This window comes from Cetorhinus maximus, chromosome 3 (genome assembly GCF_964194155.1).
Source record: "Cetorhinus maximus chromosome 3, sCetMax3.hap1.1, whole genome shotgun sequence".
NCBI lineage: Eukaryota > Metazoa > Chordata > Chondrichthyes > Lamniformes > Cetorhinidae > Cetorhinus > Cetorhinus maximus.
This window is the reverse complement of record NC_135881.1, coordinates 131,445,180-131,467,876: the sequence shown is the minus strand read 5'-3', so window position 1 is coordinate 131,467,876 and position 22,697 is coordinate 131,445,180. Positions and strand designations below refer to the sequence as shown.

General features: G+C 44.5%; 1 long non-coding RNA gene across 2 annotated transcripts in view; it reads left to right on the top strand.

Moving 5' to 3' along the window:
* The window catches only part of LOC144673256 (uncharacterized), an 81,077-nt gene that overhangs the window by 15,763 nt on the left and 42,617 nt on the right, over positions 1-22,697 (top strand). The window contains exon 1 of one of the 2 annotated variants that reach the window (XR_013574278.1): positions 7,465-7,586. The exons of the other annotated variant lie outside the window; for it this stretch is intronic. This is a non-coding gene — a long non-coding RNA (uncharacterized LOC144673256). Of the gene's footprint in view, positions 1-7,464; positions 7,587-22,697 lie in introns of those variants that run through there. 2 annotated transcript variants of the gene reach the window in all.

Here is a 22,697-nt window from a genome sequence, read left to right as displayed (position 1 = left end):
TCAAATATTGCATTGCATAACTTAACTAAGCATCGGCCTTAAATTAATACATGAAAAGTGCTAAATGCCACAGTAGCATTTTGTTTGTAAATGCAGGGGATTACCCTGAATTTGCCACAAAAATAGTCCTAATGGTTCTCAACCGAAAAAAATCTACTACAAATTTTTTAAGAAAAATGTCTGTGTATACGAGATCAATTGTGGTATGTGCTGCTTACATATTACATTAGGGATCAATAACTGTTTTACAACCCTGAAGTACAAATGGCTTCTTGATTTTACACATTGACATTCTGTGCTCTATTCAGAATTGAACCTTTCTCATCATGAAATAATTGAATTTGTCCATTTGTAACATCCATTAGAAATTAATATATCCACAGTTACAAAAGATAAATTTAGTAGCTATCTATATATAAAATACATAGTGTGAATCTATTTTATGTTCTATATTAATTTTTTGTCTTCAATATATAATTTGCTAAAGTATCACATATATATATAAAACATGCATATACTATATGTATATATAAAGCATGCATACATGCTATATTCTATTTAAACAAATTTAAAACTAAAATAACTTTTCTCTCATATTTATCTGTTCTGAAGGCAGCTGTATTAATATCTATTGGCCATTAGGCACAGACAGAAATAATTAATGACAAGTGAACACTTTAGCACAGAAAGGCTCGATTGTGCTCAGCTCCTGAATACATTTATTTATATGGACTGTATGTAAACTGAACACTGAAAGACATCAAGCACAGTGACCCTGCACATAGAGCAGAAACTAATCCCATTCCCAGATGAGAGTTAATCACACTTGGGTTTGCTAAATGTTAGTTGCACAATTCCTTCACCATGTTTGGTCAAAATGCCTCAATTATATCCTGACCCGAAATCTGTATTTTTTTTGTATAACATTTAAAATCACACACACACACATGGCCTAAATCACACCACAATTAATCATTTCCATCACAACAATGGCCAAGGAGAACAGCTGGAACCTATTTTGAATACTGTTCAATTCAAACAAAATGATTGTGATGCAAGAATAATTAATCATAACAATCTGTAACTGCTGGTCTAAAGGTCCTTCACTTGAGTAATGGACGTGGCATTCTGTAGCTACACAAGCTGACAGTTTCCAGGTACTAGCCCCCCAGTGTTAGAGTTGAGGTAACTCAAGCCTCCATCCTTTTATTCAAACCATGGCATATACTGCAAGTTTTCAGAAGAATGACTCAACAGGTCATTGTTTGCACAACAAAATCAGAAGTGGCTCTGAATCAAAGGAACTATGGCAGTTGAACAAGGAGGGCAAGATAGTATCATAAAGTCAGATTGTGTTACTATGACACTCAAAAAGTATAGAGGCACATTCTCCTGTTAAACCTTGTGGGAAACACTTAAACGGACTTGCTGGAAATGCACAGCAGGCTGGTTGGCATTTTTCAGCTGAGAATTTTTTTTCTAGCGAGGCAGTAATTCAGGTTTGCATATAATCCAATAATATAATAGAATGATGTTAACATTTCATCAGCTTCCTGTCACCCTGTTTTTATGGCTAAAAAGCAAAAGAGAAATAATAAAAGGTTGTGACATTGGCCTGAAGCTTCAGAGTCCATATTCACCTGGGCCTAGATTTTTGTATCAACGGAGAGCTTCTCTGTCATTGCGAAAATGGTGGAAGAGGCTAAGATCTGTTTTGTGGAGGCGGGAATAGGGGCAGGTCCGGTTTTGCACATGTGCATTTTGCAGAGGCAGCTGCCCATATAAATCAGCAGCTGCCTCCACTTATGTCTGATTTTTGTGACCTAGGTGTATGAAACAAGATGTATGCAGATTAGACCTGGTAAGAGCAGGTCTAAACTTCCTGGAGTCCTTTGGAGAGGTGAGGCATGCTTTTGGAGAGGTAGGTTACTCCTTTGGATATGGTCCCGGGGCACCTTTGGGGGAGGTCAGCTGACCTTTGGAGAGATAAGGTGCCTTTTGTGATTGTTAAAAGCGGACATGAATGTGTATAAACTCGCTGGAACTGTTAAGAGGAACTATCAAAAGCAACTATCAAGATGAACGGTCAAAAGTGTTAAAAGCTTTTACCAAAAGTGTCAAAAGCAACTGTCAAGTAGAAGTGTCAAAGGTGTCAAAACCAACTGTTGAAAGCAACTGTCAAGCTGTCAAGGTATTAAAACTCCTGACCTTGAAATCTTTGAAAAAAAACTGCATGGAGCATTAAAAAAAATCATTGTTTGCCATTTCACTCTGTCTGTTAACATAAGCAGCACTATCTTTGTGCTACATGACTGATTTCACAACCTTCCATTATCATACTGGAGTGCCTTCCATTTCATAGCTTGATTGACAGCTCCAAGTGGTTATAGACTCTTTGAAGTGGGAATATGAATTCAAATGTTTTTTCATAAGGGATTAAGCAATTCAATGAAATGTTTGTTCTTATATGGGATTATGCATTTGAACAAACGCAAACGTAGTGAATTGGCTTTTATGAAAGAGAGTGTTTTTAAAAAATATATTCTGCAATAGAGAATTAGAACTTTGTTTTATTTATTCTCAGCATGGCTACTTAGGTCTGCCCATGATGAAAACTGGGTGAGTTTGGCATTGAAGGTGTAAGGGCAAAGGTTGGTGGGTTTAAGGCATGGATTAACATGAGTAGGCACTAAATTGGCATAGGAGCTATAAAGAGCCATGGGAGTGGGTGGAGGGCTTAGGTTGGCATGTAGGGTATGAGAGCTTATGGTTGGGAGGAGGGACATAGGTTGGCATGGAAGGTATGAGGGGTTATTGGTGTGGGTGGAGGGGCATAGATTGCCATGAAGGGTATGATGGGCCAAGGTGTTAGGTAGAGGGCATAAGGTGGCAGGGAGGGTATGAGGGACATTGGCAGTTGGTAGAGGGGATGAGGTGGCATGGATTTGCATAGATGGGGCAAGGGGAGTGTGAGGGGGTGCAAGGGATGAAGACTGGAGGGCTGATTTTTGTTTTAATGCTTTTCTAAAAATCTTTGACAAAGTGCCGGAGCACCGAGGCTCGTCTTCCGCCCAGCCTGCCTCCTCAACCGGCATTCTCCATATTCGTTCCGGGATTGTCTGGCCCGAATCCTAGAGAACTCCTTCACCCTGGAATGAAAATCTCAACTTCCAGGGCACATTTTCATGGGTCGGGTTTGTGGAATTGGGAAATGACCCGACTCTGTGGTCCCAAACTGGGAGTGTAAATTCAGGCCCTGGGACACAAAATGTGACAGAATGGATCTCCCAACTTCCCATGGCCCAAACCTCAGACCCTGCTCTAAGTCGTGTAATTCTGTAATTAGGGCAGGTAGTTCAGAGATTCTCATTTTGTCCTACCACCATGAGAAACAATACAGTGCCCTACTGCTCTGATAGCAGAGATCGAGGCCCAGGAAAGGCTGAAGAAAAACATTAGAACATACTTAAGTACAGATGAAAAGTTGGTCAGGTAAGGACCTGCTGGTCCTTCAAGTTGGTACAGTCATGATGCCACAAACATCATGATCCCCAATGTTCTCTCCCACCAGCAGTTATGTAATCTCCTGGGAGAAACAAGAAAAGACAAGTGCAAATGGCATTTAATAGAGCATATACCTTTGCCACACTGTTACCGTTATTACAATTACGCAGCTCTTTCTTGAGCCTCTTCCCTGCCTGGTGATTGCTCTGTAACTACAACATTGAAAAAAGAAATTATTTTATTAAGAGCTTCCATCTTACTCAAGAGGCTTCAGGCTTCAGACACAGCCAACAACCTGCTATGAAACAAAAACAGAAAATGCTGGAAAAACTCAGCAGGTCTAGCAGCATCTGTGGAGAGAGAAACAGAGTTAACGTTTCAAGTCCGTATGGCCCTTCTTCTGAAGGGTCTGAAGAAGGGTCATATGGACTCGAAATGTTAACTCTGTTTCTCCCTCCACAGATGCTGCTAGACCTGCTGAGTTTTTCCAGCATTTTCTGTTTTTGTTTCAGATTTCCAACATCTGCAATATTTTGCTTTTAACCTGCCATGAAAACTCTGCTCGTATTTTGACAGCTGTGACAAATTCCACCACAGCAGCTGAGACAACCCACTACAGTCTAAAACAATCAACGACATTTTAAATAAAACAACCCACAACATTCTGAAAAAAAGTCCATTTGCCCTATTTCCTAATGCTCATGCATCCTTTAAAAAATTCCAGTACCTGGATACGAATCTGCACCTTCACTAAAAACTAATCGGTTCTTTCTTGGGCTATATCCTCTCTGTGTGTCAGATTTTGTTGACATCTGTCCATTAGGTTTTTTAGATATATTGTTTACAGACAAATGGACTACCAAATAGGGGAAAAAAATTACCTCCACCCACCTTCAGTGGAGTGCTGTGGAGTTCAGGGTGCCACACTTTAGGAACGATATGAAGATATTGGAGAGAGTGCAGGAAAGACTCACAAGAATGATTCCGGGGTGAGGACCTTCACTTATGAAGATAGATTGGAGAAGTTGGAACTGTTTTCCTTGGAGAAGAGAAGGCTGAGAGGTGATTTAATTGAGGTATTCAAAATCGTGAGGGGTCAGGGCAGAGTAGATAGGGAGAAATTGTGGCCACTCGTGAAAGGATCAAGAACGAGAGGGGACAGATTTCAAGTAATTGGCAAAAGAAGCAAAAGCGACATGAGGAAAAACTTTTTCACATAGGGAGTGGTTAAAGCTGGAATGCACTGCCTGAGGGCGTGGCGGAGGCAGGTTCAATGGAGGCATTCAAGAGGGCATCAGACTGTTACCTGAAAAGGCAGAATGTGCAGGTTTATGTGGAGAAGCCAGGGGAATGGCACTAGGTGAATTGGTCATTTGGAAAGCCAGTGCACAAACGATGGACCGAATGACCTCCTTCCGTGCTGCAACAATTCTGTGATTCTGTGACACTATATTTATTTACATTAAATGGCTTCTGCCAGGTGCAGTTCTATTTACCCATTACATCAAGATCAGATTGTACTCTTTTTTTGTTCTTCTTAGAAGGTGATAACATTAACACACTTCTTGGTGCCATCTGCAAACTTTGGGGCAGTACTTGCAACATCTTCATCTATATAATGAATATGATTGTAAAGAGCAACAACCTGAATGAGGATCTCTGCTGGACATGGCTAGTAATCCATCTCCGCACAGAACCATTTCCACCAGTAGTAACTAATGAGAACACAATTAATTCCCTACAAAATCCCAGATTTGCCCTCCAATCCCATTGGACATTACCTTTTAACATAACTTGCTTTGCAGCAACTTGTCACAAACTTGCAGATTTTAACCTGGAAGTGTGAGTGGCTTGGGTGCAGATGGAGGATAAAATCCGTCAAAAATGTAAGCGCATCGGAGAGCAGGCTCCAACTCTTCGGCTTCCATATTTTACTCCAGTGTGTTAGGCTACATGTGTGTACAACCCCCTCAGGAGACACAGATTGCCAATTTCAACATGTTAATCATTCAATGGAGTAAAGCTCTCATGCATTCTGCAATTTAACTTTGGATTCACAATTTTCCCTGGCTTCCTGCAACTCACCAGTGAAAACAAAGCCAGAAGACAGTGGCAATTGAGGGGGCTGAAGCCAATAAATACTAGGTAACAGCTGCTTGAGTGAAAGGGTTTGTTCACAGTTCCCGTGCTGAGAGATTTCTTCGCAGACCCTGGAGGTGACATCTATATTCTGGAGGTTTGAATTCCGATCTGCACTTTGGAGCTCTGACCTATCAGATCAGCGTGGGTGTCACTTATGCTCCGTTAGGTTGGACTTCAGATGACAAACCAAGATGACAGCAGCAGCAGGAGTAACCACACCAGCAGCAGCCTGCTGCTTACGCACTTCACGGGAGAGAGGGAATCAGCAGAGAAGTGCAGCTCACAGAAGGCCATACCCGGCACACAACTTCCGCAGGTAGAGAATAAGCTTCCTCAACATGCCTGAACACCAGTGTCTCAGCCAGCTAAGGTTTTCACATCAGGTGGAACAGGACCTACTGCCAACTGGACTTGGTGGCTAATCTTTACCAGTGGCTGTCAAACTCAACACCACAATCAACCTGTTTGCCTTTGAATTCTTCCAGGGCTCTGCAGGTTCTCATAGTTGGCAGCCTACTAATGCATAAGACAAGACACTGATGGCTTATTTGCCAATTTTGCCAATATTACCTGCAATGATACCAGTCAGAATGAATGGGCACTCTGGTTTGTGGCTCTGCCTGGCTTACTACAGATGCAGGGCATCAGCAACTGCACTTATGTGACAATAAAGGCATCCCCAATTCACCCAGAAGTGTTTGTCAATCTCAAGGACTTCCACTCCATCAATGCGGACTTGGTGTGCAACCACAAAACGATCTTTATGTAAGTGTGTGCAAGATTCTCAGCCAGCAGTTTTAATACTTTTATTCTGCAGCAGTCCAGCCTCCCTCATCTTTTCCCACCTCAAAGCAGAGTTACTGAGTTGCTGCTTGAAGACAAAGAGTACTGACTTAAAAGCAGGCTGTTGACACCTCAGAAACCTGACGAATGAACCTCAGGAGCTTCATATAAATGCCCAATGATCACCAGATGTGTGATCAAACAAGCTGAAGATACATAATAAAACATGGGTTTTGGACCCCATGAGAGCCCCAACAAAGACTGCTCCACCTGCACCTGTGCAGGGGCAGACTCAGCCATTGAGACACAGGCAGCATGTGGGACTGGAGGTGGGGTCAATGGGTGAGAAGTGAAAGGGCTTTGAGCTGAGTCCCCACTCCCACGTCAAATTTCACCATTATCCCTCTCATGGCCCACCCGAATTTTGATTCAGGCCCACTCCCACCCCCCCACCCCCAGCGAAAATGGTAGGTGCTATGTTCAGAGGCCAGACTTCTGGGTTTCAGCTTCTTCCACCATTTTTGTAATGACGGAGAGGCTCTCTATCATTGAGAAAATCCAGACCATATGCTCCACTGCTATCTCTTACTCCAATTTATGCTCTCCTTCACTCATGAAGTGCAAGTTACCATGTGAAAATGCAACTTTCTCCCTAAATCTTCAAAGGGAAGTGCAAGTACCTGAGCTGCTTAAGGCCCGTGATGGTGCACCCTCTAAGTGAGTGAGCTCCTTTGAGAAGCCATTGTCGTGGCGACTTAGATTACTAGGTATGTGAGGGCCCTGTTTAAAATAAAAATCAATGAATTCTGTGAAGTAAGAATGCTTGAAGTATTCATTATGCACATGATCACATTTCAGTCGGCATTGATATCTACTCAACATGCCTGAGTGTTAGCCGCCATGTTACTGTCTGATAATTAATTCTGTCACCAGGTAGTTGGCATGCTCCCATCTCTGACAGCCAGTCATGCCATGGCTCCATTGAGTTCTAACACCTTCTCCTTTGCAGATATTGAATGAGAGAAGATAGGAGGACCACCTCCGTTCTCTGTCTTTCCATTGTGTTCTCTGCATCTGCACATTAAAATCCACACCACAATATCAACAAGGCTACCTTCAATCACCAATCTAGTTACCTCCTCAAAAGTTTCAAGCAGGTACGTTAATTTTTTTTAAAAAATTCATTCATGGGGTGCGGGTGTCGCTGTCTGGGCCAGCATTTATTGCTCACCCCTAGCTGCCCTTGAGAAGGTGGTGATGATCTGCCTTCTTGAACCGCTGTAGTCCATGTAGTGTAAGTACACCCACAGTGCAGTTAGGAAGGGAGTTCCAGGATTTTGACCCAGTGACAGTGAAGGAATGGCAATATATTTCCAAGTCAGGATGGTGAGTGACTTGGAGGGTAAGTTCCAGGTGGTGATGTTCCCATCTACCTGCTGCCTTTGTCCTTCTAGATGGTAGTGGTTGAGGGTTTGGAAGGTGCTGTTGAAGTAGTCTTGGTGAATTCCTGCAATGCATCTTGTAGATGGTACGCACTGCTGCTACTATGCATTGGTGGTGGAGGGAGTGAATGTTTGTGGATGTGGTGCTAATCAAGTGGGCTGCTTTGTCCTGGACGGTGTCAGGCTTCTTGAGTGTTGTGGGAGCTGCACTCATCCAGGCAAGTGGGGATTATTCCATCACACTCCTGACTTGTGCCTTGTAGATGGTGGACAGGCTTTGGGGAGTCAGGAGGTGAGTTACTCATTGCACAATTCCTAACCTCTGACCTGCTGTTGTAGCCACAGTATTTATATGGCTGGTCCAGTTGAGTTTCTGGTCAATGGTAACCCCCAGGATGTTGATAGTGGGGGATTCAGTGATGATAATGCTATTGAATGTCAAGGGGCGATGGTTGGATTCTCTCTTGTTGGAGATGGTCATTGCCTGACACTTGTGTGGCGCGAACGTTATTTGCCACTTGTCAGCCCAAGCCTGGATATTGTCCAGGTCTTGCTGCATTTGGACATGCCCCTAAGTGAGTGAATGGGCTTATTTATGAAGGTGGTCAGTTTCTTCTGGCGTCGCTTATCTTATATATAAATGTAAAAGATTACAAAATTGCCATTTTGCTTATTTGAGAGAGACATGTAGCCAGAGCTTCAATAACGAGGTGGGAAGCTCGGTTTGAAAAAATTCCTGACTTGACAAACCCGTCTCCATTTAAATGACCCCTGCATACAATGGGCTGGATTTTACATGCCTCTGCCTGGTGTGTTTTCGGAGTGGTGCGGGGTGGGGGAGCATAAAATAGGGCAGGCGCCAATCCTACCACTTTCCCACCCATCTATGAGCTCAAACCCATAATACCAGGGTGGGGGGGGCGGTGGGGGTGGACACCAACATCGGCAGCCCATGATCTGTATTTAATTTTATCTGTATTTAAATAAATAATCAAGGGTTAAATGAGCTTGGTAACAAGGCAATTGACTCAGATAATACACTGCCCACGCCGTAATATGTATGGCGTGGGCAGTCAGGCTAGAGTGGGCAGGCCATTTTCTGAAAACTTTTTAATAGGGCAATCAAGGCTTACACTCCACTTCAGACTGTGTAAACAAACCCCTGCTAAGTGAACTTATTAGTGAGCCCTGGAACTCAGTCAAGCATTTATAATGAGGCCACCCAGCAACTGTATCAAGGGAAATATATGGCCAGACATCTGTCTCTCCAGATGACCTCAGGAGGCATGGAGGGGACATGAGGGGCATGGAAGGGGCATAGAGAGGGAATGGAAGGGGCAATGATAAGACCTTTAATCATCAATTTCAGAGGGTTCCCAAATCCAGACTATGGTTCACAAATCCTCTGCAAAGCCATGAACTACGAGTCACTGAGAAGTGGCTGGATTTCATGAAAATTATGTGTGGGGTGTGGGGTTTGAGATGCCTATCCCCGTAATGGAACTGGTCAGGTCAGGTCAGGTGTGCATGGTCTGGACTTGCTACCCACACCCTCATCCTGTGCCAGTGAAAATTGCTCGGGCCAGGAATGGGGGCGGCAATCTTGGAATTGGATCCCATCTGCCAATTTTAAAGATCTCTGGAGTTGGCCAGACTCAGTGAAAATCTGGCCCATGGCCAATTAATTTTCATGTTGCTTTTGTTTTCCCATTTTGACTCAATTTGGATACCATTTCTGCCCATCCCACTTCAGGGAGAGATGCCATAACAAATAGCAGATAAATTATACTGTGAAACTATCATCAAGAAATACAAATCCATTTCGGGAAAAAAAAATTCAAAACCAAAGTTTAGATTCAGATGCTTCTGACATACTTAGGCCTTCTTTATTTACATTTTACTTGATTTCCTTATAGATCCTTAAACATATCATAGAATTATTAAGCCATATACATGAACTTGCAGTACAATTGCACCAACAGGACAGCTGTACCTCATCACCGTTAAGGAGTCAATATAAAGCGATTTTATGCGGCCCGCCCACTTTTATGGTTGGCGCACGGGCCAATTGGCCTGGCAGGCTTCATGTTTTTGCTACAACCTCAATCAGGGCCGGATGAAATGTCTGAGTTGAAAGATAATAAAACAAGACGTTTAGTGACTGAGGTTTTTTGTGTTCTGCTGTCAGGTGCTTGAATGTGCTGCATAGACGCAGTTTGCTGCATTTCTTTCTTCTCCTTTAATTTGTACAGGTCTGAGGCAGCTCTGCAGCAGCTGTTGGCCTTCAGGGAGCTCATTAGAAGCGCTCACTCGCACCCTCACTTTTGACGACACCTGCACTCCTCCTGTCGCCACCCCACCCAGCAGCACCGAGCCTTTCTCAGTGGGCTTTTCACTCTGGCTGCCCGTTAATTGGGCAGCCAGCATGAAATTGCGTTTGGGAGCCGATCATGGCCGGAAGCACATTTCGTGTCCACTCCTGGGCCCACTGATTGCGTGCGCCTGATGAGCGCAAGATTCATGCCCATGAGTTTCACTCCTCAGATCTTTATTTTATAAATTATTTTTATTTTAAGGATAGGAATCGGACCTTATTCGCTTCTTGTGATGTTCTCTCTGCACTGCCTTCAGCCCAGCTGGGGGATGTAGGCAATGGGGGACTGGTTTACCAGTTCCAAATTCCACCCGGGACAAGGGGTTGATTCTGCCCCATTAAATATACTTAAGAAGCATTTAAGGGAGCAGATGCGAAAAAAAATTGTGATTAAAAATATGATCTAAGAAATATTTTCCAGCTACCTTTTTATGGTTTCTTTTTGCCTCAAAAAAACATTTTGTTGCAGTTTAGTAATATGTTTTTAAAATGAAGATAGGGAAGGCACTCAACCGGTAACTCCATAAAGCTCTCATTGTATGTTCACGTCCAAGAGTGGACCTGTGATTCCTCTCTCTGTGAAGTGTTTTTCCTTCATCAAAACTAGATGATGAGAACCTTAACTGCCTAAAATCCAAGCCTTTTTTATAAACTTGCTGATCATGACTTCTGAAAGCGCAGCATTAAAGTAATTCTATTTCCCAGTTTTCATTTTGTGGAGAAATGGTCAAAAATCCCAAAATGTGACCATGCCACAATGGTGAACAGATGTTCCTGTGAGAAAAATTAGTTTGCAAACTGACCGGAACTGCTTTGCATTCCACATGTGGATTTAGCTTCCATTTACAACTAAAATTTCAACTTGTATCATTTTCATTTTAATTACTTCCTTTTAAACAAGAGTAAATTTTGAAAATTCATGTTCCTGATGTGGCGCTTTGTTGGCTGGGTAGGAATATTAAAAATATGCAGTATAAGCATATTTGAAGAGAACGTATTGGCGGCCTTGTACTATCAGGAGAGATGTGAGGAATTGGTGTTGGTTTTAATAGAGAATGGATTGACTGGAGGCCCAGATATTTTAAATGGTGAAAAAGAAAATGTACTATGATTGTATATAATCCATGGAATGGAGTGGGCTTGATTGGATGAACTCTCCTCCCCTTTCTACTTTTCTTGTTTGCTTCATGGCTGCTTTTTGGATTTGTGAAGTGGAATGTTCAGATTTTTAGTTCTTCAGAAGCCAAATCCGCTTAAATATTCAAACCTAGTGGAACATTTCCATTGGAACTCTCCCACTTGTCTGACATCACTTTGGCTGAAGAGCCACACAAACACCAGAAAAACTGTGTGAACACGGTTTAGCCAAGGTTTCCAAAGTTCTTCTGCTGAAGCTAGGCACAAAGGCCTATGTTATCATCACCACGGTGGGTAGCGGTAGCCTGCCTGCCTCAGGAGAATGTGCCTGCAAAGGCGGGATTAACAAAGTGGGCAGTTTGCGGGCTTCTGTCGGGCTTGCCGACCCAGGAAAGAGGTTGGAGGCTGCCAGGTGTGGAGGTAGGATGTTTAAAAGGCCCACCCCGGTGTTGTGGGAATTTGTCCCAGTTAAAATAAAAACAGAAAGGCCCCCACACCTCCTCAAAGCCCACACACCCCCCATGCCCCATTCATGGCCGCTCATGCTCCCATGTCAGGCTATGCCCCCACACCCCATGCCCCCTCATATCCCCCATTCCAGGCTAAATAAACATTGTGCAAGTGACATCAGAAATCAGACAATAAAGCTATGTTTTCCCTGGGGCTCAGGTGTTTCATCAGACTAATGGATTCCAGCCAAGACTCATTATGTATGTGAAGTATTTTGTCACTTCTTAACAATTAAGAATACACACACACACACACACACACACACAGAACTATCTGCTTCTGAACCCCAGCTTCCTGTAGAAAAAAACAGAAGATTCCTTTATTCCTTATTCTACACTAGAGGGCAATACATCCGGGATTTAGTACACCCTAGTGGCAGGTTTTTTATATAACACTTCTTTTTAACGAAAATGCCCTTTTACAAAAAAATCATAAACGTTAAGCACAAACATCACATCTCCTTCCCCTTTAGCCAGGAACAAATCAGATAGGCAGTTTGCAGATTTGCTTTGGTCTAGAGGGGAGTTCTGGCTCAGATACCTCAGTTTGTTTGCTTAGAAATAGAAGGTTCTGCTGTTCCACTTGTTTCTGTTCAGGTTCAACAGTTGCAGCTACAGATTTGTCAGCTGAATCAAGTCGGATTTCACCGATTGGAGCAGATGTTTCCCAGAAATATTCCACTGTGACTGGAGATCCCTGGGAATTTGGTTCCTTGGATATGGCTTCTCTAATCTGGTCAGTGAGTCTATTCCAGATTCCACAGGAAGATTCAACATCATAGGTCAGTTGTCCTTGATGCTTGATGATTCTTCCCAGGAGTCACTTTGGTGTCCCACAGTAATTTCGGACCCAAACAGACTGATCCAGATTAAACTCACGAGCTGGTTTACTTGTGTCATGTGACCTTTTCTGATCAGGTTACCTTGAACCAATCTTTCCTTTCAAATCCGGACACAGCAAATCCATTCTGGTACACAGCCGTCTTCCAAACATCAGCTCAGCAGGAGATACGCCTGTTGTTGAATGTGGAGTGTTACAATACATCATCAAAAAGCTCTTCAGCTTCAACTTCCAACCTGTTTGCATCCTCCTCTTCAATATGGCTGTTTTGAATGCCCGGACAAAGCACTCCACTTCACCATTTGAGGATGAGTGGTAAGGCGAGATTACCCCCTTGTTTTTCAGGAATGTTTGAAATTCACATGTTATGAAATGTGTGCCATTGTCAGACACAATCTGCTCCGGCAATCCAAAAGTAGTGAACACATTCCGGAGATCATCAATGGTCTTTGCTGAAGCAGTTGACTTCTAGGGAATAACATGAGGCCACTTTGTGCGGGCATCCACCATGATCAGGAGTGTCCGAGAAGTGGTCCAGCAAAACCCACATGAAGTCTCTGACCTGGGTGGTCAGGCCAAGCCCACTGATGTAATGCGGCGGGTGCAGGAGAAGACTTCATTTTTTGGCATGGAAAGCAACCACTGACCATGCCTTCAATGTCTTTATCCAGGTGTGGCCACCACACATGTAGATGAGCCAATGCTTTCATTTTGACAATTCCCATGTGACTGAGGTGAAGTTCTTCTAACACTTATGTTTGGAATTTTGGAGGAATAACAACTCTGATTCTGCATAACAAACAACTGTCTTGCAGAATCAGCTCAATCTATGCATGTAGTAAGGCTTAAGCTCAGTAGTCACTTCTTGAGGTACACACCAACCTTTCTGTGTGTACAGGTAAACTTTGGAGAGCATAGCATCCTTCTGCATTTCAAGTTGAATTTGATCCACTTTAGCAGGTAACATGTCTATCTGGTTCACATTGAAAGCAGTGTTGACTTCACTTCGGGTTGTGGAGCTGTGGTGTAATGGAAGTCTGGAAAGTGCATCTGCATTTCCATGATTCTCAGTAGAGTGAAATGTAATTTTGTACTGGTAAGCAGATAAGATCAGTGCCCACCTTTGTAGGCGTGCAGCGGCAAGTGTCGGGGTTTGTGACTTCAGGCTAAGCAACCAGGTCAAAGGCTTGTGGTCTGTAATTAACATGAATTTACACCCATACAAATATTAGTGGAATTTCTCGACTCCATAGATTAGTCCAAGAGCTTCCTTCTCAATTTGGGCATAATTTTGTTCTGCCTTGGACAATGTGCATGAGGCATATGCAATGGGCTTTTCACTACCATCAGGAAATGTGTGGGAGATGACAGCTCTAACACCATATCCAGAAGCATCACAAGCCAAGCTGACAGGTAACTTTTCATCGAAAAGTGCCAGGACTTTAGCAGAAGTGGGCTCTTGCTTGAGTTCCTTAAAACTTTCCTGACAGGCTTGGGACCAATCCCATTTTGCATTCCTCTTCAGCAGATTATTCAGTGGTGCTGCCTTGGCAGCCAAACTGGAAATGAACTTGCCGTAGTAATTCACAAGTCCCAAAAATGAACGAAGCTCCTCAACATTTTTGGGCTGTAGTGCATTCACCACTGCCTCCACCTTTCTGGGTGAGGTTGAGCAACCAGTTTCATCGATCACATATCCCAGGTACTCCACTGAGGGCCTCAGGAATGAGCATTTGGACTTCTTACAGCGGATGCCGCATTTTTCGAGTCTACGCAGGACCCTGCCTAGGTTCTCTAAATGAGTTGGGAGGTTTCTCCCAGTGATAAGCATGTTGTCTTGGAAGCAGATTACACCAGGGAGGCCCTGCAGTATTTTGTCCATGGTCTGCTGGAATAAGGCTGGTGATGACGTGATGAAAAATGCTAGTTGTTTGTATTGACATAGACCTCTGTGTGTGCTGATATTTGTATACTTTTTGGAATCTTCACTCAGCTGTATTAGCAAAAGTGCCTGTGATAGGTCAAGCTTTGTGAATAATTCACCCCCATTCAGAACAGCAAACAGGTCCACAATTTTCAGTTGTGGGTACTGATGCACTCCAAGGAAAGGGTTAATGGTGATTTTATAGTCACCACGTATTCTGATAGACCCATCATCCATCACTACTGGGACCATTGGAGCTGCCCACTCTGACTTTCTGATTTTCTGACGCATTGAGTAAGAAGCTGAACGTGGTTTAAAGAACCTTGGAAAGGTTTCGGCCTTCACAGCAAGTTTGCCTTCAATGTCTTTAATAACTCCAAGACCTTTGAAGACATCAGTATGCTTGTCTAACAAGCCACTGCAACATGAGGTTGCAATGCACTTTTATTTATTTTATTCCAGTCTAGCCAAATTTCTTTTAGCCAGTTTCTGTCCATAAGCGATGGATGATCCCCTTTCACAATGATAAGTGGCAACCTTGCTATTTGATTTCCATATTTAGCTTGAACAGATACTTTTCCAAGTATATTCACAGGCTCACCAGTGTAGGTGCTAAGCTGGAGGAGAGTTTTCTCCAATAGGCATTTCTTGAAAATTTTCTCCCATGTCTTCTATGAAGCAATAGAAACAGATGTTCTAGTGTCAACCTCCATTTCAACCATTTTACCATATAAGGCGATGCCAACTTTTAGTCCTTCACCGAGTTTCAGGTCAGACTGAGTACAATACAATTGTTCTTCTGCACTGTTGCTGTTAGATTCACTTTCTGTTTCGTCTGGACTCGCATTACTTTTGTATTTTGTTTCCAAGTGGTGCGTCTTTTTAAACTGCCTGTTTATTTTCAAGCGTGACTTGTCTGTGTACTCCTCATGATGCCCTTTTCTTGGCGGTACTGCTTTACTGTGATCAGACTTTGATCTACATGCACGCTGTATGTATCCTTTTTCTCCACAGTAGTGACAATCAGCGGTTTTCCACTTACAGGCTTCTTCATTATGCCCTATTACAGTTACATGTTTGAAAGCAAGTATACCCTGACTTTACTATTTTAACTTTGGCATTGTTCGAATGCGCTTTTAAATCTCCAGCTTGTTTCTCTGCCATTTCTATACTTTGTGCAATCTTGAAGACTTTCTTCAGTGTCAACTCTTGCTCCACTAACAACCTATGCTGAATTCTTTCATTTCTTAGTCCACAAACCAAGTGATCATGCAATGCTTCTTCCAGGTAACCTTTAAAGTCACAAAGTTCCACTAATTTCCTCAACTTTGCCAGGAACTGGGGAACTGACTCAATTGTCATGCTGCTCTCTTCAGTGAAACTTGAATCTCTCGGCAATAATTGCGGGCTTGGGATTGAGGGGCTTTTTTCTAAATGTCCACAAGCTCTTTAAAGTTTTTATCTGCTGGCTTGTCAGGAGCAATGAGATTTCCCAGTAAAGTGAAATTTTTCATTCCGATGACTGTGGGGACAGCTTTTCCTCTTCAATCTCATTTGTAAAGAAAAACTGTTCCATTTGCTCAACATAAACTACAAAGTCCATAGTAACTGGATCAAAAGCCTCTAGAGCATCAAATAATGATGACCATCATTGTCACCATTTGAAGCGTTTTGTCACTTCTTAACAATTAAGAATACACACACAGCTATCTGCTTCTGAACCCCAGCTTCCTGTGTAAAAAACAGAAGGTTCTTTTGTTCCTCTTTCTACACCAGAGGGCAATACAGCCAGGACTTAGCACACCCTACTGGTAGGTTTCTTCTATAACACTTCTTTTTAACTAAAATGTCCTTCTGCATAAGATCATAAATGTTAAGCACAAACATCACAGTATGCTTGGCTGAATGCCCAGAAATTCATTGCTCTGATGAAACACCTGAGCCCCAGGGAAAACATTGTGACATTGACAGAAGAAATCAGAGAGCCAGAGCTGTCAATCTCACAATGTTTTTCTGGGGCTCAGGTGTTTCATTGGAGCAATGAATTTCTGGGCTTTCAGCCAAGCATAAATAATGAGGCTTGGCTGGAATCCATTAGTCAGATGAAACACCTGAGCCCCATAAAAACATTGTGAGATTGACAGCTCCATCTCTTTGATCTTTTCTGTCAATTTCACAATGTTTATTTACACAAGGCTAAGAGGTTTAAAGTTCTGTTATTGATGCTTTAAAAGGTCTGGATGATTGACACTTTAATTGGACTGTAGTGAAAGGACTTTTTTTAACATGGTGGAAAGTAATGAATTAATAGCTGTCTTTTTAAAAAATAAAATTTATTACACATCTTATTGTCACTTTTGGGTTCACTGGTTCCATACAGTGTACAGTAAGTGAATGGGCATGGAAGAGCCATAGCTTGGCATAGGGGCATGAAGGGCATGGGGGTAGGTGGAGGGCCATAACTTGGCATAGGGAGCATGAGGAGGACCTTTTTAACTCACCTTTTAAAAGGTGCACTCATGCAAACTATGGTTCATGGCTGCTCTGAGGTGCTGTGAATTGCAGCTCTTTAAAAACCTGGCCTAACTCCACGAATGTTGTGGAGGAACAGGTCATCCCTATCCCCACAATGGAACTGGCCGGGTCGAGAGTGCTGGGTGCAGGCTCATGACCGGGTCCAGCCTGCATGCTTTAAAGGCTCTGCAGAAAATTGCACAGCTTGGGAATGAGATCAGAAATCCTAGAATCAGGCCTTGCCCACCATTTTCAAGGGCTTCTGAGCCATCGCGACTTGGTGAAAGTCCAGACCATCAAGTGGGAGAATTCCTGTAGAAATTCAACCTCCCCCCAAAAAATTGATGGTTCTGCATCCAATACACCCAGTAAGATTGCAAAAGTGTTCAGCAAGTGTATTGTTATGACTGTCAAACAATCAATGCTTTTCAGGTGTGGATTGTGCAAGGCAAGGCACATGATAGATCTCAAATGTTTAGCAGAAACTTGGTTCTCTTCTAGTCTTTAGATGTAATTAAAATAAGAGACCAAGAACTGAAAAATCTGGAATGATACTTAAAGCTCAAAAAGAATTAGGAATCAAAATCTAATTCTTGGTCAAATTACTGAAATTTATTATAAATGTAATGCTTGCTCAGATACAAATAAAGAACTGAATCTACTGATGAGTTGGGAGTTCCTAGAAGGAGCCAGCTGGAGATTGCTTGCTAATACAAATATGCCTCTTTTATATCAGCTCTTCAGGTGTTCTTCTGCATTATTTTTACCTTCAACAATTTAATTACAGTTTCTATAAGTGGACCCCACTCCTTCCCATCCTAAATTTCCATCTTATAAGCTTTCGTATATTGTGTGAACCCGAGCAAGAACAATTTTCCCATTTGTGATGAAGAACTTACTGAAATTTATAAAGGCTGTCAATACAGGCCTCAGAAATCCTTGGCCCAGCTCCACCAGATGAAGCGCAGCAGAGAAAGTGCTGGTGGCCTTTTAACCAGGCTGGCAGATCTGGGTTCAGGGTGAAGCCAATTAATTTAAATGGTAGTGATCGCTACCGTCACTATATTTTGGGTGTTTGCTGGGGAGGGTCAGGGAAGTGCAGGAAAGGTAGCATTGGCTCCTTCGCCTTGTGATGATACTACCTAGTTGATTGCCCCATTTGGCCCCATTTATAATGTTGAAGGGTTTTTAGGAGGGTCGAGATTTGAACTTTCAGGTAACCCCCACTCCCATCACTGAAGGAATTTGTAACCTGGAGTCATCCCAGCCTCCGGGTTGCTCGGTGCTAGAGATGCTGGTGTCAAGGAAATGCTTGTTGTGGAAATGTCTTCACCCTGGCCTTGCTCCCTGTGACATCATGGATCATGTTCAAGGTGAATGGAGGTTCCACCCAAACAGGCTGCATCAAAAACTTGTAGCCTGGGCTGGGACAAGGGGTCTGGGTGGTGTTGGACTTTGTTCTCCTTTTTGCTGGACACTTGGCCAACTTGCACTAGGAATGTTCCATTGGGCCCATGAAAATTCAGAGCCGATATCTTCAGCCTATTCAGATTAACAGAATTATTATGCATTGAGCCGAGAAAGAGAGAATGGCCTGCACTTATAAAGCACTTTATTAATTTCTCCACAAACAATTAATTATGTAGTACAGCGACTGTTGTTTTATAAGCAAACACAGCAGCCACTTTGAACAAAGCAAGATCCCACAAGCAACAATAAGGTGTTTGACTTGTTGATTTGTATTTGGTGGTTGAGGGTGGACTGGCAGCCAAGACACTAGGGCCTGGATTTTTGCTCCTGGATCGGGAGCGCAGAGCCGGATCATTTCCTGGCTCTACAAACCCAACCCGAGAAAGAGTGACCTGGAAAGTCACCTTCTCATTCTGGGATTTTAGGGTTCGCTGGGATTCAGGCCGGGTGACCCTGGAACAAGTGCAGAGGCGGGTGGGGCACTAGGCCTATCTCACTGCTCTGGCACTGATCGATGTTTTTAAACAAAACAGAAAACATACAGCCCTAAAATAAGAGCAAAATGCTGCGGATGCTGGAAATCTGAAATAAAAACAGAACATACAGGAAAAACTCAGCTGGTCTGGCAGCATTTGTGGAGAGAGAAATAGAGTTAACAGTCAGAATTTTCTGGCACAGTTGGCATCGGATGTCATGGCTGGTGGAGGGAGGTCGGGGTGGGGAGGCCAATATGGTGTTAAGGCCAAAAAATCGGTTTTACGCCATCACGATCGTCTCCTCCACCTGCTATTGGCGGGCCACGTTTCCCACCATCACACATCGGGAACATCATCTTAATATACTTGCATCAAATTATAAGCCCTGCTTGCCAGAACCAACCCCCCATGTCAAATTTACCGCTTATGTTGGCGTGACTTCAGAATGGTGTGCTTCACGACTGCCTTTAAAAGGCGTGCAGTTGGTGAGTGCGCACAACCTTGCACATTGCTTGTAAGCATCACCCATAGGACACCAAGAGATGCCGCGCATTCGTGGGGGGCACAGGCAAGTCGTTTTTTCCCGGCTGGCTTTCAGTACAGAGCTGGGACAAGGGTTCCAGTGGGGGGGTCAGGCCATGGAGGGGTGGGTGCACAAGCAAGGCACCACAGGCTGAAGAAAATACTCAAGCACAAGCCGGAAGGTTTGGGGGGAGGGGGGTTGGTGGGAGAAGTGGCATTGCACTTGGAAAAGCTGGTCAAAAGTGAGCATACTTCCCAAGCTGAGACCGTTCAGCTGCAGCTCCATTGACATGCTTGGAGTTGGGCCCCTGAAGCTTTTCTGCCCACTCAGGCAACGCAAAAGAATGAAAGTGCCACTAAATGCTCCAGAACTTTTCACCCCTCGGGCGCACACTGCAAATTAATTTGCGTTTTAGGGGGCAGCAGAGCAAGTGGACAACTGGGCAAGTTTTACAATCCCCTTGCGAGAGGTGGCCATGGCACAGTCACTGGTGGAGGCCTCACAGTCCCTTGCAATGTCTTTATTAATGTTTTGTCCAGTATCTGTTATGCTTCAAGCTAACAGTGCAGCCTTGCGGTGCGGGTTAGGAGAATGCCTGGGCCTGAGCTGAGAGCACAGCATGCAGTCCAGTGGCCAAAGCTGCCACCAAAAGATCAAATGGAGTGGGGCAGAGGTGGGTGGGGTTTCGAACAGCCTACACACTGGCCATCCAAGTGGTGGCCAACACTCTCCTGCATGCATGAAGAGGCCTTCAGACTTAACCAAGAGAGGTTCTCTTTTTGATTCTGCAGGAGGAGAGCATCAGGATCATGGAGCCTGGTGATTTAGTGGTCTGCCTTATGGCTTACAGAGACCAGAGAAGAAGAAGGGACCAGTGGAGGCATCTGGCTCGGCAAAGAGAGGGGCATCTCCATCAAGATGAAGGGGCAGCAGGGCCTGCTGCACACACAGCTGAAGATCCACAATGAGCCATCGCTCATTGGTGCCTCACTAGACCCAGAATCTATAGACTGCGCCTGTCATTCCTGCAGATGACTGAGAACCAGTGTCACTGAAGACTGTGCATGTCTAAGGAACCGGTCACTCACATATGCCACCTGCTGCAGGATTTGGCGTCCTGGGGTGTCTACTGCCAGTGGCCGTGAAAGTGACCGTGGTGCTCAATTTTTACACCAGTGGCTCTTTCCAGGGCTCCGTAGGTGACCTGTGCAGGATTTCGCAAGCCTCCACACACAAGTGCATCCAGGAGGCCACAGATGCTACCTTCACAAAGGCACAGATCTCTGTGCATTTCATCGGGATCAGGAAAGCCAGGAAGCAAGAGCGCTGGGATTTGCGCAGACCTCAGGTTTCCCACAGATGCAGAGTGCCACTGACTGCACTCATGTGGCAGTTAGATCTCCGTGGCAACAACAGTCAACTACGTCAAGCATAAGGGCTTTCACTTGCTGAATGTTCAACTGGTGTGTGACCACCACAAACAGATTTTACAAGTCTGCACACAATTCCCAGGGAGTGTCATGATTCCTACATCCTTAGCAGGCCTCAGATCCCAGACATCTTCCAGGGTCCAGAGAGGCTGCAGGGTTGGCTCCTCGGGGACAAGGGCTACCCACAGAGGCCATCCATGGCTGATGACACCCGTGAGCGGCCTCAAACTGCAGCAGAGCGACAGTATAACGAGGCTCATGCCACGACCCGGACTTTGGAGGAGCAAACGATAGGCATTTTGAAAATGGGCTTCCAGTGCCTCGACAGGTCCCCAGAGGGTGTCGTACATCATCGTAGCTTGTTGAGCGCTTCACAACCTGGCATTGGACAGGGGGAGGACCTGGCTGTGGAGGATATGGAGGAGCTGCATGTATCCTCCAATGCGGCGTGCATTGAAGGGGATGACGATGATGAGGTCCTCGAAGGCGAGGATGCCGGCGATGAGGCATCGCACTGACCAGAGAAGGCAGGCACGCTCGGGAGGCCCTCATAGCCACGTGATTCATGGAGGATGATGACAAGATGCAGTGAGGTCAATCTTGACATCCTCACCTTGCACCTTGACTCCTGTGTGGCTGATAGCCGCGCACATACCCTCAATGCTCATGCTCAGATCATGGAGACACAGTGGAGGCCCTAATAGCTGCTAGCTTCCAAGAGGATGATAATGAAATGCAGTGAGGACACTCCATAGACCTTCACATAGCCTCTGAGAATGTCTGACTCCTGTCTGGCTGAGGGCAGCTCACTTGCGCTCTGTGATCAGGGTCATATCATGGAGTTGCAGCCATGAAACTTTAAAAGCACCTGATCCTTTGTCAGCCTTCAGCATCTGACCCCTTCAAGAGCACAATATCACCGGTCAAGGATGCTGATGAGATGGGGGCCAATCCCACCTTAAAGGTGCTGAGAGCTACAGAGAGAATGACGGAACTCTGTGACACTTGCCCACAACATTCTGGCAGCAATGACCAGCACCGTCGAGGTGCAGGCATCAGTAATATGTCCAGTGAATGTGAAGCCGGATCATCACTTTGGTCTGAAGGTTATACATTGCACAGGGAAGAGTCCTTGGACTGAGACACCTGCCTTTATCTTGTGCAGGAACCAAGGTTTCACAACTGAGTGACACGAACACCACTCATCATAACGAGGAACCACAGGCAGGGAGACATACTTGTGAGTTCGTTTGTAATAGTGAACATTATGTACAAGTGATTAACACCCTTGCACAGACTGTGCAACTAATTCTTCTTAACTTTCCTAACTCTGCCTCTTTGCTTTGGTGCTCCCTCGACATCCAAAGCGGAGGAGGATGCAGCCCGCTGCACCCTGGCTATGATGACCTTGGCGGGTGTCCTCTGGAGGACCGAGACCTAGAGGGCCCCAGCCTGCTTTTGGGTCCTGCTGTGTGACAGTGGCACCCGCCTCGGCTTTGGAGCTGGAGCTGCGGGAGTTACAGGAAGAGAGGGTTCGGATGGGCCGAACACTCGCAGAATCACCTGTGTGGATAGCCCTGAGGTGAGCACCTGATGACCCTCCTCCCTATGGGTGCCCAAAGGCCCCT